The sequence below is a fragment of the Nerophis lumbriciformis genome, linkage group LG12 (genome assembly GCF_033978685.3).
Source record: "Nerophis lumbriciformis linkage group LG12, RoL_Nlum_v2.1, whole genome shotgun sequence".
In the NCBI taxonomy this organism is placed as follows: Eukaryota; Metazoa; Chordata; class Actinopteri; order Syngnathiformes; family Syngnathidae; genus Nerophis; species Nerophis lumbriciformis.
The window spans coordinates 8,028,710-8,046,607 of record NC_084559.2 but is presented as its reverse complement, the minus strand read 5'-3'; positions in this window follow the sequence as shown (position 1 = coordinate 8,046,607).

Genomic DNA, 17,898 nt, shown 5'->3' with positions numbered 1-17,898 from the left:
TTATACTTACAATAATGATGAACATCTTGAACCTTTTAAAAGAAACATTTGATAATGATTCTTTATGTATTTAATATTTGTTTACTTGCTAATGGTATATTTATGTATTTGTTATTAATTGTATGATTTATTTAGTCACTGTCGTGTGAATGTGAGTGTGAATGTTGTCTGTATATTTGTGTTGGCCCTGTGATGAGTTTGTGACTTGTCCAGGGTGTACCCCGCCTTCCGCCCGAATGCAGCTGAGATAGGCTCCAGCGCCCAAGTGGTAGAAAATGGATGGATGGATGTTCTGTTTCAAGCAGAGAACAAAGAAATGGGATACAACTGCTATGGTATGAAAAGGGGTACGATGTAATAAGTTCTGCTTCTTCCTACTTCTTTTCGGACGTGCTGTAATGAAACAACTGGAAATATGTGATGCATTCCATTGTATTGTGTGCATGTTTGAAATAAACTGGACAAGTGGTAGAAAATGGATGGATGGATGAACTGAACTGAACAAATGCAATTTTTTTTGTCAGAATTTTGTACAGAAACATTTAAAAATTAAAGCTGCAAGCAGCATTGGTCGGGCCCGCGTATTTGGCAGGTGCTAGTCCCAAGTGTCCCAATACTTTTGTCAAGTTTTAGTCCAAAGTGTCCCAATACTTTTGTCCAGTTTCTGTCCTAAGTGTCCCAATACTTTTGTCCAGTGGTAGTCATAAGTGTCCCAATACTTTTGTCCAGTGGTAGTCCTAAGTGTCCCAATACTTTTGTCAAGTTTAAGTCCCAAGTGTCCCAATACTTTTGTCTAGTGTACCTACCTTGTCTGCATTGTGTGGGCACGTTGGTGCTTCCTGCTTTTAAGCAGCCATCTTAAAAAAACAGCAGCGCAGCAGCATCAGCGCAGCAGCATCAGCGCAGCGGTTCTTTGAAGGCTCATAAAATCAAAACCGGAGCAGTTAGAAAAAGTATTTAGATAACTTTTATTGGGAACGGTTCAATCTCTCTCCTGTGTTAGTTTGAAGCTGAAACGACAAACGCGCTCAGAGGACATAATGTTTGAAGAGAAGTGACCGGTTTATCAAAAAATTTTGTTTTGAAGGGGAAATTGCAAACTTCCTGTTGATTTTTGCTGAGAGTTGTCAATCTATGAAATGTAGGTCTAAGTGAGACCTACATAGCGGTTTTTGTTTCATGTCTCTCCGACTTTCCCAGTGGGAGTTACAGGCAGTTTTGTAATTTTTTTCTTCCGAGGAGCATTTTTTTCTGCGTTTTATTAAAAAATTGCGGTAGAGCACAATTTTTAGATTTGGGGTTAGGTTTTTTCATTAGATCGCAATTTTTGCCAGTCCTGATGTGTGTGTTCAGTTTGGTGAGTTTTGAAGCATGTTAAGGGGGTCAAATTACAGCTCAAAGAGGCAAAAGTGACTGTTTTTAGTACTTTTTTGTCTTGAAGGGGGAATTGCCAACTTCCTGTTGATTTTTGCCCAAGAATATACCATTATGAAATCTAGGTCTAAGTCAGACCTACATAAAGGTTTTTGTTTAAAGTCTCTCCGACCTTCCTAGTGGGAGTTACAGGCAGTCTAGTTTTTTTTTCCCTAGGGGGCGCTAGAGCGCAATTTTGAGTTTTTTGGTTGTTTTTGTTTATTAAAAGGCAATTTTCGCAAGTCCTGATGTGTGGGTCAAATATGGTGAGTTTTGAAGCATGTTAAGTGGGTCAAATTACAGCTCAAAGAGGCGGTCGGTATAATAATAATAAATAATAATAATAAAACCTTACAAATTCAATAGGGCCTTATGTCCCATTGCAAAAGGACTCCCGTTGGGATTCCTTTTACAATGGGCCATGCGGGCCCTAAAAATGTTTTACTTCAATGCAAGTCATGTATTTGCTGAAAACATGGTAAAAGTTGTATCTATTTATGTATGACATGTGGGTGTATTTTAAAAACACATTTGCCAGTGAGCCAGTGGTTGCACTGATAAATGCATTGACCTGGGGCCTCATGCAAGTAGAGTTGCATTGCGTTCCTACTAAAAATAGACATACGTTAAAAAAAATTATATACGTCAGTAAAAAATCAGATTTATTAAAGTGTGCATGCGCACAAAACCAATTTTTTTTTTTTTTTCCCACATCGCAATCAAAGTAGAATTGATCTCAGGAGTAGCCTCGACATGGCACACACACCCTTTTAAATACGCCAATCATACTGAGAGTAGCAATGTGCTTTAGTGCTGCATGTTGTGGTCACTCACAAGTCAGCAGGAGGTTTCTTCTTTCTGGTATTTGGAGTGATCACCAGTGGGTTGAAAGTGCTGTGTGCTGCAGGAATAAATACAAAATAAATGGTGGAGCATCAGAAAGAAGAGGAGGAAGAAGATGAATGTACGTGGCCAAAACAGACAAATGTTTAAAAAGATTTATTTGCTGCCACAGGCGACCTTCCTCCTCAACGCTTCATATTTTCTATATTCTTCAAATCAAATGTTGGCAAAGGCCTCTGTATGTCGCCAAAGTAGAAAGATGTGCCGACATCAGTCATAAAGTCAGCATGAGACAGCACACATTTGCCATCAACATCACTCTCCACACATCTCATCTTTGCCTTGAAAAAAGGTGTAAGCCAGGTTTTTGTGGATAAGCAAACGTTTTTACATGAGGCCCATGATCACTAACCGTACAACAATCAATCAATGTTTATTTATATAGCCCTAAATCACAAGTGTCTCAAAGGGCTGCACAAGCCACAACGACATCCTCGGTACAAAGCCCACATAAGGGCTAGGAAAAACTCACCCCAGTGGGACGTCGATGTGAATGACTATGAGAAACCTTGGAGAGGACCGCATATGTGGGTAACCCCCCCCCCCTCTAGGGGAGACCGAAAGCAATGGATGTCGAGTGGGTCTAACATAATATTGTGAGAGTCCAGTCCATAGTGGATCCAACATAATAGTAAGAGTCCAGTCCATAGTGGATCTAACATAATAGTGAGAGTCCAGTCCATAGTGGATCTAACATAATAGTAAGAGTCCAGTCCATAGTGGGGCCAGCAGGACACCATCCCGAGCGGAGACGAGTCAGCAGCGCAGAGATGTTCCCAGCCGATGCACAGGCGAGCGGTCCACCCCGGGTCCCGACTCTGGACAGCCAGCACTTCATCCATGGCCACCGGACCTGTGCCCCCCCCCCTCCACAAGGAAGAGGGGAGCAGAGGAGAAAAGAAAAGAAACGGCAGATCAACTGGTCTAAAAGGGGGGTCTATTTAAAGGCTAGAGTATACAAATGAGTTTTAAGATGGGACTTAAATGCTTCTACTGAGGTAGCATCTCTAATTGTTACCGGGAGGGCATTCCATAGTACTGGAGCCCCAATAGAAAACGCTCTATAGCCCGCAGACTTTTTTTGGGCTCTGGGAATCACTAATAAGCCGGAGTTCTTTGAAGGCAGATTTCTTGCCGGGACATATGGTACAATACAATGGACAAGATAGGCTGGAGCTAGACCGTGTAGTTAAAAGTTAAAAGTTAAAGTTAAAGTTAAAGTACCAATGATTGTCACACACACACTAGGTGTGGCGAGATTATTCTCTGCATTTGACCCATCACCCTTGATCACCCCCTGGGAGGTGAGGGGAGCAGTGGGCAGCAGCGGTGGCCGCGCCCGGGAATCATTTTGGTGATTTAACCCCCAATTCCAACCCTTGATGCTGAGTGTAATGGGTCCCATTTTTTTTATAGTCTTTGGTATGACTCGGCCGGGGTTTGAACTCACAACCTACCGATCTCAGGGTGGACACTCTAACCACTAGGCCACTGAGTAGGTGGTAGTAGTATTTTATACGTAAGTAGTAAAACCTTAAAGTCACATCTTAAGTGCACAGGAAGCCAGTGCAGGTGAGCCAGTATAGGCGTAATATGATCAAACTTTCTTGTTCTTGTCAAAAGTCTAGCAGCCGCATTTTGTACCAATTGTAGTCTTTTAATGCTAGACATAGGGAGACCCCAAAATAATACGTTACAGTAGTCGAGACGAGACGTAACGAACGCATGAATAATGATCTCAGCGTCGCTAGTGGATAAAATAGAACGAATTTTAGCGATATTACGGAGATGAAAGAAGGCCGTTTTAGTAACACTCTTAATGTGTGACTCAAAGGAGAGAGTTGGGTGGAAGATAATACCCAGATTCTTTACTGAGTCGCCTTGTGTAATTGTTTGGTTGTCAAATGTTAAGGTGGTATTATTAAATAAATGTCGGTGTTTAGCAGGACCGATAATCAGCATTTCCGTTTTCTTGGCGTTGAGTTGCAAGAAGTTAGCGGACATCCATTGTTTAATTTCATTAAGACACGCCTCCAGCTGACTACAATCCGGCGTGTTGGTCAGCTTTAGGGGCATGTAGAGTTGGCTGTCATCAGCATAACAATGAAAGCTAACACCGTATTTGCGTATGATGTCGCCTAGCGGCAGCATGTAAATACTAAAGAGTGCAGGGCCAAGAACTGAACCCTGAGGAACTCCGCACGTTACCTTAACATAGTCCGAGGTCACATTATTATGGGAGACGCACTGCATCCTGTCAGTAAGATAAGAGTTAAACCACGACAAGGCTAAGTCTGACATACCAATACGTGTTTTGATACGCTCTAATAAAATATTATGATGGACGGTATCGAAAGCAGCGCTAAGATCAAGAAGCAGCAACATAGATGACATCCATTGTTAGCAGTAGATCATTAGTCATTTTTGCGAGGGCTGTCTCCGTAAAGTGATTTGCCCTGAAACCGGATTGAAAGGGTTCACGGAGATTGTTAGACACTAAGTGTTCATTTAGCTGCTGTGCAACAATTTTTTCGAGGATTTTCGAAATAAAGGGAAGGTGGGACACCGGTCTGTAGTTTACCATGAGGTCAGGATCAAGGTTAGGTCTTTTGAGCAGCTTTTCAGGTAAAGGTAAAGGAGCATGCACGTTAAAAATAAATTGTGTGATTTGTCTGCATATATATATTTACATAATACAATATCAATAGTAATCTTGGGTATCAGGTTATAGTTTGCTTGGCACATCAAATGTAGCTTTTTCAATATCAATATCCAACACAAATACAAATAAACATTGAACGGGTAAAAGAAAACACATTTTTGGGTGTAACAATACTTGATAAAATGAATTGGAAATATTATGTAAAAGAAAATATACAACATAAAGTAGCAAGAAACACAACAATAATGAACAAAGCAAAACATATTCTTTACTGCTCACTAGGGATGATGTTCGAAATCGTTTCTCCCCGTTGTTCGATAAGAAAAGAACCGATTCCATGGACTCGAATCCCTTTTTGAGAACCGGTTCCCGTTATCAAGGCCACTATAGTAAAGAAAAAGAGTTGGTTCTTTATTCGAATCAACCAATCCCTTCCCACGTACAGGAAATGCCCTGTGAGACCTGCAATGTTATTCCCATTTGATTGTAGACTCTTACTGACACCTTGTGGCGATATGAAAATACCACAAGTCAATAGTTTGGGAACTTCCGGGTTGAGACAATTGAGAAGTAGACAAGTTGTGTTAGCTCTTACAAGCCTTGGAAAAGATAAGTCTGTAAGTAAACTGTGTAACTTGTTTATGTAACTCAATATTAAGGTGGAAAGTTTGATACTAAGATGTTGATTGAAAAACGATTTTTGTGCACTGTTTCAATGGATGTTTTGAGGACTTAAAATGGCTGCCAGTCGTATATTTCCACCATCGAAATAGTTTCAACACTCAGAAGTATTTGTTTGATGATAGTACTGTGTATTTGTGTGAAGCTAATATTTACATATTGTGTATTACATTTCAGTATGTTCATTGAATCACATAGCTTATACATTTGTCATTGTGTGTATTTCAGTTTAAAAAAAAAAAAAAAAACAGTCCAGTACAAGACAAAAGTAAAGATAGGAAAAGACAAAGCAAGATCAACAACAATAAAGAGCCTAAATGGATTAATCTGCTTTGGATTGTTTGTTAGCTGTATAAGCTCAACACGTATAGTGAGGGCAGAGCAGACAATATGCAATTATTGCCAGGCTTCGCTCTCATGTAAGGGGGGAAGAATTGTTGATTGATGACTGTGGTGTTCTTAGTGTCATAGTGTGTGTAGTTAGTATGTTCCAATAGCAGCAGAAGTGCACTTTTTGGAGAGCTGTATTATTTTCAGTTTTGTGCCCAAGGGACTGATTTTATTTAACACTATATTATTATTTATACACCTATAGTGATCACAGAGACAGGTTGTTTTTGTGTAACTGTATATATTTGTTTTTCTGAAAAATCCCACTTAATATACTTTGGGTAACAACAGTCAATATTTTTTTTAGGGGGGTAATAGTCAATATTTTTATTTTTTTTAATTTATTTTTTTTCTTATAAAATAAAAATGAGCTTTTGTTAAACCAAATATTGTGTTGTTTTCCATATACAACAACCTATCTGGATTCGATAAGAGAATCGGTTCGATAAGAGGATTCGATAATGGGCTCAAACTCGATAATTTCTTATCAAACATCATCCTTACTGCTCACTAGTGTTACATATCTGAGTTATTGTGCAGAAATATGGGAAATAACTACAAATGTGCGTTTCATTCACTAACTGTGTTACAAAAAAGATCAGTTAGAATAATACATAATGTTGGATATAGAGAACATACATTTATTTATTGGTCTCCATTATTAACCAATAAAAAAAAATCTTGCCAATGCTTTCCTTACGAACCCACGTCGTCCAAAATCTCGGTGGTTACTGTATATTATACACAAGTTGGCGCCTCGTCAAACACATGGCAGTCATCATCGTTTTGAGGCGTCAATACGATTCAAACGTTAACAGTCTGACTGTTGCAGAATGATACAAGCTATTTTGACGCAGTCCGACACAAGCTCGAATATTTTAATTTAGCAGCGATCGACTGCCTCTTCCACACTTGTGATACCTGTTATGTCTTGCATTAAATCATACCTGCACGTCGCCTGCCATCTCTGCAACTTGGAGTCATACCGTAGCAGACTTTGTGTGGTCAATCATCTTAGCCCTGTAGGCCGGTGACAGAAAATATCCTATTTTCTTCATTTTCTTTTTCCCCCAACTAATCAAGTCTTAGGGGGGAGGAATCCTTCTTCTCTCACTTGCTTGTTTGTGTCAAAAATGTCCCTGACTGACTCCTCCTACTTACAAATGTTTCTTTCCAGAGAATTGAGCAACATTCTTCACAGCATCCTATCTGTCTTGTATAAACAAAGGTTGCACTGTCTGCCTCATAATGGCTATTTGACTCAGGGTCAAAGTCATCACTTCTAATAGCTCCCTTCACCCCCACACTTAATGACTTACATAATGACCATGATGGATATTAATGAACGTTCACGCTCAAACTGCCTGTAGTTTATAGCTGCTGGAAACACACATCAAAAAGTGATGTAGTGTGTATGTCATCATTTCATTTCATTTCACCAGGGACAGGGACGATTATTGATTATTGAAGTGGTACAAATGTTGACAATTCTGTGGAATTTTGAAGGAAAACAGATCGATTGATTGATTGATAAAGACTTTTATTAGTAGATTGCACAGTACAGTACATATTCTGTGCAATTGACCACTAAATGGTCAATCAATCAATCAATCAATGTTTATTTATATAGCCCTAAATCACAAGTGTCTCAAAGGGCTGCACAAGCCACAACGACATCCTCGGTACAAAGCCCACATAAGGGCAAGGAAAAACTCACCCCAGTGGGACGTCGATGTGAATGACTATGAGAAACCTTGGAGAGGACCGCATATGTGGGTAACCCCCCCCCTCTAGGGGAGACCGAAAGCAATGGATGTCGAGTGGGTCTGACATAATATTGTGAGAGTCCAGTCCATAGTGGATCCAACATAATAGTAAGAGTCCAGTCCATAGTGGGGCCAGCAGGACACCATCCCGAGCGGAGACGGGTCAGCAGCGCAGAGATGTTCCCAGCCGATGCACAGGCGAGCGGTCCACCCCGGGTCCCGACTCTGGACAGCCAGCACTTCATCCATGGCCACCGGACCTGTGCCCCCCCCCCTCCACAAGGAAAAGGGGAGCAGAGGAGAAAAGAAAAGAAACGGCAGATCAACTGGTCTAACAGGGGGGCTATTTAAAGGCTAGAGTATACAAATGAGTTTTAAGATGGGACTTCAATGCTTCTACTGAGGTAGCATCTCTAATTGTTACCGGGAGGGCATTCCATAGTACTGGAGCCCCAATAGAAAACGCTCTATAGCCCACAGACTTTTTTTGGGCTCTGGAAATCACTAATAAGCCGGAGTTCTTTGAACGCAGATTTCTTGCCGGGACATATGGTACAATGCAATCGACAAGATAGGACGGAGCTAGACCGTGTAGTATTTTATACGTAAGTAGTAAAACCTTATAGTCACATCTTAAGTGCACAGGAAGCCAGTGCAGGTGAGCCAGTATAGGTATATATATATGTATATATGTATATATGTATATACAGTATAGGCGTAATATGATCAAACATTCTTGTTCTTGTCAAAAGTCTAGCAGCCACATTTTGTACCAACTGTAATCTTTTAATGCTAGACATAGGGAGACCCCAAAATAATACGTTACAGTAGTCGAGACGAGACGTAACGAAGCATGAATAATGATCTCAGCGTTGCTAGTGGATAAAATAGAACGAATTTTAGCGATATTACGGAGATGAAAGAAGGCCGTTTTAGTAACACTCTTAATGTGTGACTCAAAGGAGAGAGTTGGGTGGAAGATAATACCCAGATTCTTTACTGAGTCGCCTTGTGTAATTGTTTGGTTGTCAAATGTTAAGAGACATAGTCTTCCCACTGTTTCCTGGGTCTTCCCCGCGGCCTCCTACCGGTCGGACAAGCCCAAAACACCTCCCTAGGGAGGCGTTCGGGTGGCATCCTGAGCAGATACCCGAACCACCTCATCTGGCTCCTCTCCATGTGGAGGAGCAGCGGCTTTACTTTGAGCTCCCCCCGGATGACAGAGCTTCTCACCCTATCTCTAAGGGAGAGCCCCGCCACCCGGCGGAGGAAACTCATTTGGGCCGCTTGTACCCGTGATCTTGTCCTTTCGGTCATAACCCAAAGCTCATGACCATAGGTGAGGATGGGAACGTAGATCGACCGGTAAATCGAGAGCTTTGCCCTCCGGCTCAGCTCCTTCTTCACCACAACGGATCGATACAGCGTCCGCATTACTGAAGACGCCGCACCGATCCGCCTGTCAATCTCACCATCCACTCTTCCCTCACTCGTGAACAAGACTCCCAGGTACTTGAACTCCTCCACTTGGGGCAAGATCTCCTCCCCAACCCGGAGATGGCACTCCACCCTTTTCCGGGCGAGAACCATGGACTCGGACTTGGAGGTGCTGATTCTCATCCCAGTCGCTTCACACTCGGCTGCGAACCGATCCAGTGAGAGCTGAAGATCCTGGCCGGATGAAGCCATCAGGACCACATCATCTGCAAAAAGCAGAGACCTAATCCTGCAGCCACCAAACCAGATCCCCTCAACGCCTTGACTGCGCCTAGAAATTCTGTCCATAAAAGTTATGAACAGAATGTGTGACAAAGGGCAGCCTTGGCGGAATCCAACTCTCACTGGAAACGTGTCCGACTTACTGCCGGCAATGCGGACCAAGCTCTGACACTGATCATACAGGGAGCGAACTGCCACAATCAGACAGTCCGATACCCCGTACTCTCTGAGCACTCCCCACAGGACTTCCTGAGGGACACGGTCGAATGCGTTCTCCAAGTCCACAAAACACATGTAGACTGGTTGGGCAAACTCCCATGCACCCTCCAGAACCCTGCCCAGAGTATAGAGCTGGTCCACAGTTCCACGACCAGGACGAAAACCACACTGTTCCTCCTGAATCCGAGGTTCGACTATCCGGCGTAGCCTCCTCTCCAGTACACCTGAATAGACCTTACCGGGAAGGCTGAGGAGTGTGATCCCACGATAGTTAGAACACACCCTCCGGTTCCCCTTCTTAAAGAGAGGAACCACCACCCCGGTCTGCCAACAACAACAAACAACACCAACATTTTATATGTTCCAGTGAAAATATAGAACATTACACACGGCGCTCAAAAATCTATCAAAATGTTTTAGTAGGACTTTGGTAAGCTATGAAGCCACACCACTTGATGGATTGTACTGTGCTTCAACATAGGAGTATTATTATGCTGTGTGTATAAGGTAAGACATATTATCTGCCGTTTTGTTTCACAATATTATGCCAAAGAAACCTTTTCTTACCTTCTGGCACCTGCTGATTTGTATTTGGGATCTGCATAAGTCCTGAAAAAGTGTGCCTTTGTTGTCTCATAGCACTTAAGGCAAAAAACTAAATGGGCTAGCGTGGGAGCTAGCAAGTAACAAGAGCAGGAAACAAAAGTCGTCATCTGTTGTACGAAAACAAACTGGATGCAAGACAGAATGACAGGGAAGGCAGGCTTAAATAATAATGTCAGTGATGACAAACAGGTGCGCGTCGGGAACCCACACGGCAGGTGAAAACAATAAGCAGCCATGGCAACAAACTCAGGTGTACAAACAGGCACTCAAGGAGTACAAAACTAACAAAAAAACACAAGTGCCTCGAAAACGTAAACAAAAATATGATCCGGGCAGCGGATCATAACAACCGTAGTTATCGAATCCATTTTAAACTCCTTTTATTTGTTTTTAAATGTCTAAACAACCTCGCGCCAACCTATCTCTCCGACCTCCTTCAGCCTTACTGCCCCACCCGATCCTTAAGATCAGCCGATCAGCTGCTGTTGACGGTCCCTGACACAAGGCTGAAGCTTAGAGGTGACAGAGCTTTCACCGTTGCTGCTCCCAAGCTCTGGAACGACCTACCCCTGAGTGTTAGACAAGCCTCCTCTCTTCCTGTTTTTAAATCTCTCTTAAAAACATTCCTTTATTCCATGGCTTTTAACACTGAGTGATATCCATCCTGCAATGGCGCCCCATAATACACCTGCTGTCAACCTGTTTTTATGTTTTTATGTTTTTATTTATTCTATTTTATTTATTTATTTTTTATCGTGTTCTGTTTGTGTTGTGTTGTGTTTGCTCGGTACTCGTTTTATCTTTTAACCTGCTCATTGTACAGCACTTTGGCTACCCCTGTGGTAAATTTTAAATGTGCTCTATAAATAAAGTTGATTTGATTTGATTTGATTTAGTGGATAATCTTCTTCTTTTTCTCTATCTTCTTGTTATGTGACATTCATCCTCCACTGTTGCCATTTCTAATATAAAGTAGTGTAAAGTTCTTACTTATATCTGTCAGTAAACTCGCCATGAAAGCACTAAAACATACCGGTGTAGTGACTTTACATTATTCACCCAAGGAACTTTAGTTATTAGAGAGTTCCGGTCGGACAGTTTCTCACGGGACACATTTCGGGCGTTGTTGTTGCACTAGTGAGCCACGGATGAGGAAATGCTGCTCAGTTATTGATTGAAGTAAAGTGTGAATGTCATTAAAACAAGTTAGCGCCATCTTTTGACACTTCTTACACTCCCGTCCTTGCACGCTACACCGCTACAACAAATCAATCAATCAATCAATGTTTATTTATATAGCCCTAAATCACAAGTGTCTCAAAGGGCTGCACAAGCCACAACGACATCCTCGGTACAAAGCCCACATAAGGGCAAGGAAAAACTCACCCCAGTGGGACGTCGATGTGAATGACTATGAGAAACCTTGGAGAGGACCGCATATGTGGGGAAACCCCCCCCCCCCTCTAGGGGAGACCGAATGCAATGGATGTCGAGTGGGTCTGACATAATATTGTGAGAGTCCAGTCCATAGTGGATCTAACATAATAGTAAGAGTCCAGTCCATTGTGGATCTAACATAATAGTAAGAGTCCAGTCCATAGTGGAACTAGCATAATAGTGTGAGAGTCCAGTCCATAGTGGATCCAACATAATAGTAAGAGTCCAGTCCATAGTGGATCCAACATAATAGTAAGAGTCCAGTCCATAGTGGAACTAACATAATAGTGTGAGAGTCCAGTCCATAGTGGATCCAACATAATAGTAAGAGTCCAGTCCATAGTGGATCCAACATAATAGTAAGAGTCCAGTCCATAGTGGAACTAACATAATAGTGTGAGAGTCCAGTCCATAGTGGATCCAACATAATAGTAAGAGTCCAGTCCATAGTGGATCCAACATAATAGTAAGAGTCCAGTCCATAGTGGATCCAACATAATAGTAAGAGTCCAGTCCATAGTGGAACTAACATAATAGTGTGAGAGTCCAGTCCATAGTGGATCCAACATAATAGTAAGAGTCCAGTCCATAGTGGATCCAACATAATAGTAAGAGTCCAGTCCATAGTGGAACTAACATAATAGTGTGAGAGTCCAGTCCATAGTGGATCCAACATAATAGTAAGAGTCCAGTCCATAGTGGGGCCAGCAGGACACCATCCCGAGCAGAGACGGGTCAGCAGCGCAGAGATGTTCCCAGTCGATGCACAGGCGAGCGGTCCACCCCGGGTCCCGACTCTGGACAGCCAGCACTTCATCCATGGCCACCAGACCTGTGCCCCCCCCCCTCCACAAGGAAGAGGGGAGCAGAGGAGAAAAGAAAAGAAACGGCAGATCAACTGGTCTAAAAGGGGGGCTATTTAAAGGCTAGAGTATACAAATGAGTTTTAAGATGGGACTTAAATGCTTCTACTGAGGTAGCATCTCTAATTGTTACCGGGAGGGCATTCCATAGTACTGGAGCCCCAATAGAAAACGCTCTATAGCCCGCAGACTTTTTTTGGGCTCTGGGAATCACTAATAAGCCGGAGTTCTTTGAAGGCAGATTTCTTGCCGGGACATATGGTACAATGCAATCGACAAGATAGGACGGAGCTAGACCGTGTAGTATTTTATACGTAAGTAGTAAAACCTTAAAGTCACATCTTAAGTGCACAGGAAGCCAGTGCAGGTGAGCCAGTATAGGTATATATATATATGTATATATGTATATAAAGGTGTATATACAGTATAGGCGTAATATGATCAAACTTTCTTGTTCTTGTCAAAAGTCTAGCAGCCGCATTTTGTACCAACTGTAATCTTTTAATGCTAGACATAGGGAGACCCCAAAATAATACGTAATAATACAGTAGTCGAGACGAGACGTAACGAACGCATGAATAATGATCTCAGCGTCGCTAGTGGATAAAATAGAACAAATTTTAGCGATATTACGGAGATGAAAGAAGGCCGTTTTAGTAACACTCTTAATGTGTGACTCAAAGGAGAGAGTTGGGTGGAAGATAATACCCAGATTCTTTACTGATTCGCCTTGTGTAATTGTTTGGTTGTCAAATGTTAAGGTGGTATTATTAAATAAATGTCGGTGTGAAGACACTGTCCAAGTGGAGGCACGGGGAGAAGACACTGTCCAAGTGGAGGCACGTAAATAAGAGAGCCCACAAAAACGGCGCATCCTGAAGAGACTGTCAGAAAGTGAGTTGAAGATGATGTGTAAAACATCATCTATGCAACATTTTGAGCAAAGAACCAGCATCACATGTTATGTAGACCACAAGGAAGTCTTTTACATTTAGAAGAAAAAAAAAAAATCCCTTTAAGCGGCCTATAATCCGATCGAAAATAGACCATTCATCGGCAGTGCGCCTTATAATCCTGTCCGCCCTATGGTCCGGGAAAATACAGTAATAATAATGTGAATTTAGCTTTGGCAAGTTGTGCTACGTTGATGCAGACCTCCACTATGGTGCACCTCCTCTGGACTTCTTCTGATCTCTGTACTTCATAGCAGTTTGCAGTAAGGAGGTACTATCGCATGCCCAATAGGATTTAGACAGTGCGAGATACCAATGGTGCCATTTTGAGGGTTGACTGTGGATTCCAACTCATATTTTTTTATTTGTTTGGATTTCTAGTGACAAAGGTGGTGGCTCGTAAGAACACAACCCGACTGTTGCTGCACACAATACCCCAGAGGCAGCAGAACTAGACCGAGTACGCACTCTGATGTGTAATAATACACTACTATACAATACCCAAACTGGCCTTCTTTTCCACTCGGCTTCATCCGCCAATCAAAGCAGGTGATATTTTGGTCTGTGTTGTCTCATCTCTTAATGACGTACGGAAGCCAGCAATCCAGGATTCTCTCATCTCCTGCAGTAGTTCCACACTTCCGACTCTCGGCGAGCTGATGCCACGCAGTCATCCCACTGAGTTCTTTTAAATTCATTTTTATCACTGCATCACTTCTTATTTAGGTTGTGGGACAAATCTGCCATGACCCACTTTTATGTTGGAGGTCGTTTGGCTGTGATAAGCAGAGGTGGACAGTCAGTAATGTTTACATCATCAAGTTTCTTTGTATATATATATATATATATATATATATATATATATGTATGTGTGGGAAAAAAATCACAAGACTATTTCATCTCTACAGGCCTGTTTCATGAGGGGGGGTTCCCTCAATCATCAGGAGATTTTAATGGGAGCATTCGCATACCATGGTTTATATAGGGCACAGAGTGGGTGGGTACAGGCTGGCGTAGGGGCGTGGTGATTGGCTCATGTGTTACCTAGGAGGTGTTTCCGTCTGTGGCGGCATGCTGATACAATTTCGCTGCGCTTGTTGAGGGATGACAGGTCTGGACGGTATATAATAAACGGTTTCTCTTTCAAGCATAGGTTGCATCTTGTATTACCACTATTGTAAGGTGTGCTGGATGCAAGAATTTGCCATGTTATTGAATATTCAACATTATTGTCTTTGAGGTCCCAAATGTGTTTGCTGAGTTCTGTGGTATTCCGCAGGTTTTGGTTCCTGAAAGAAGCCTTGTGATTGTTCCATCTGGTTTTGAACTCTCCCTCGGTTAATCCTACATATGTGTCGGATGTGTTAATGTCCTTGCGTGTTACCTTAGATTGGTAGACAACTGATGTTTGTAAGCACCCCCCGTTGAGAGGGCAATCAGGTTTCTTGCGGCAGTTGCAGCCTTTGTTGGTTTTGGGGTCGCTCTGTCCGGGGGCCGACGGCTCATTTGCAATTGTTTTGTTGTGGTTTGAGATAATTTGTCGTATATTGTTCATGCAGCTGTAGCTCAATTTAATGTTGTTCTTGTTGAATACTTTTCTTAGGGTGTTGCCTTTGGGGAAGTGTTTGTCAATCAGACTGAGGAATTTGTGGCCAATGTTAGTTGAGACGTTTTTGCTGTATGGGGGGTTGTACCAGATGATGTTGTTTCGTTTTCTGTTCTTTTTTGGTTGGTTTCCTGGCGTGGGTTCCTGGCGCCAGCCTGTACCCACCCACTCTGTGCCCTATATAAACCATGGTATGTGAATGCTCCCATTAAAATCTCCTGATGATTGAGGGAACCCCTCATGAAACAGGCCTGTAGAGATGAAATAGTCTTGTGATGATTTTTTTTCCCCACACATACATATATATATATACATATATATATATATATATGTATATATATATATATATACATATATATATAGATAGGTTGTTGTATATGGAAACCAACACAATATTTGGTTTAACAAAAACTCACTTTTATTTTATAAGAAAAATAAAAATAAAAATAAATAAATAAATATTGACTGTTACCCCCCTAAAAAAAAATATATATATATTGACTGTTGTTACCCAAAGTATATTAAGTGGGATTTTTCAGAAAAACAAATATATACAGTTACACAAAAACAACCTGTCTCTGTGATCACTATAGGTGTATAAATAATAATATAGTGTTAAATAAAATCAGTCCCTTGGGCACAAAACTGAAAATAATACAGCTCTCCAAAAAGTGCACTTCTGCTGCTATTGGAACATACTAACTACACACAGTATATATATATATATATATATATATATATATTTTTTATATATATATATATATATATATATATATATATATATATATATATATATATATATATATATATATATATATATATATATTTAAGGTTTGAGGAAAGAGTCTTAAATGGTGAACTGCCAACATGAGAATGCCAAAGATGAAGAGTTTGAAGTTTAATGTCTTTGTAAAAACACAGAGACAAAGACTTAGTTCATTGTGTACTTCATCGTGTTTTTGAAACTTTTCCCCTCAGAATTTTCAACAAACTTGACGGGTTTTTTTTGCCGAGAGGATTATTAGTTTAATGCACATTTTCAGAATTGGCTTCTTCTATTTTTAGCCAAAGTAACAAAACAAAAGATTTCTTCCTACTCCTTTTCCAACATGTCGAATAGAGAAACTGCAAATTGTGATGCATCATGTTGTATGCATGCATGTGTGATGTATCATGTTGTATGCATGCATGTGTGATGCATTATGTTGTATGCATGCATGTGTGATGTATCATGTTGTATGCATGCATGTGTGATGTATCATGTTGTATGCATGCATGTGTGATGTATCATGTTGTATGCATGCATCATGTTGTAAGCATGCATGTGTGATGCATCATGTTGTATGCATGCATGTGTGATGTATCGTGTTGTATGCATGCATGTGTGATGCATCATGTTGTATGCATGCATGTGTGATGCATCATGTTGTATGCATGCATGTGTGATGCATCGTGTTGTATGCATGCATGTGTGATGCATCATGTTGTATGCATGCATGTGTGATGTATCATGTTGTATGCATGCATGTGTGATGTATCATGTTGTATGCATGCATGTGTGATGCATCATATTGTATGCATGCATGTGTGATGCATCATGTTGCATGCATGCATGTGTGATGTATCATGTTGTATGCATGCATGTGTGATGTATCATGTTGTACGCATGCATGTGTGATGCATCATGTTGTATGCATGCATGTGTGATGCATCATGTTGTATGCATGCAAGTGTGATGCATCATGTTGTATGCATGCATGTGTGATGTATCATGTTGTATGCATGCATGTGTGATGTGTCGTGTTGTATACATGCATGTATGATGCATCATGTTGTATGCACGCATGTGTGATGCATCATGTTGTACGCATGCATGTGTGATGTATCATGTTGTATGCATGCATGTGTGATACATCATGTTGTATGCATGCATGTATGATGTATCATGTTGTATGCATGCATGTGTGATGTATCATGTTGTATGCATGCATGTGTGATGCATCATGTTGTATGCATGCATGTGTGATGTATCGTGTTATATGCATGCATGTGTGATGTATTATGTTGTATGCATGCATGTGTGATGTATCATGTTGTATGCATGCATGTGTGATGTATCATGTTGTATGCATGCATGTGTGATGCATCATGTTGTATGCATGCATGTGTGATGTATCATGTTGTATGCATGCATGTGTGATGTATCATGTTGTACGCATGCATGTGTGATGCATCATGTTGTATGCATGCATGTGTGATGTGTCGTGTTGTATGCATGCATGTGTGATGTATCATGTTGTATGCATGCATGTGTGATGTATCATGTTGTATGCATGCATGTGTGATGCATCATGTTGTATGCATGCATGTGTGATGCATCATGTTGTATGCATGCATGTGTGATGCATCATGTTGTATGCATGCATGTTTCAAATAAACTCAAAGTCAACTCAATCTGATGTTGTCGTATTTTTAAGTTATTATGCGGTTTAGAGGAAACAGTGCACAGACCAAATGAATAAGATATAGGGTTAGGGCAGGGGTGCTCAATACGTCGATCGCAATCTACCAGTCGATCGCAAAGGTAGTATTAGTAGATCGCATTACATTATTAAAAAAAAAAAAATAGTTTTTTGTTTTTTTGTTTTTGTTTTTTTTGTGTGTCCTGTCCAGCTTCTCA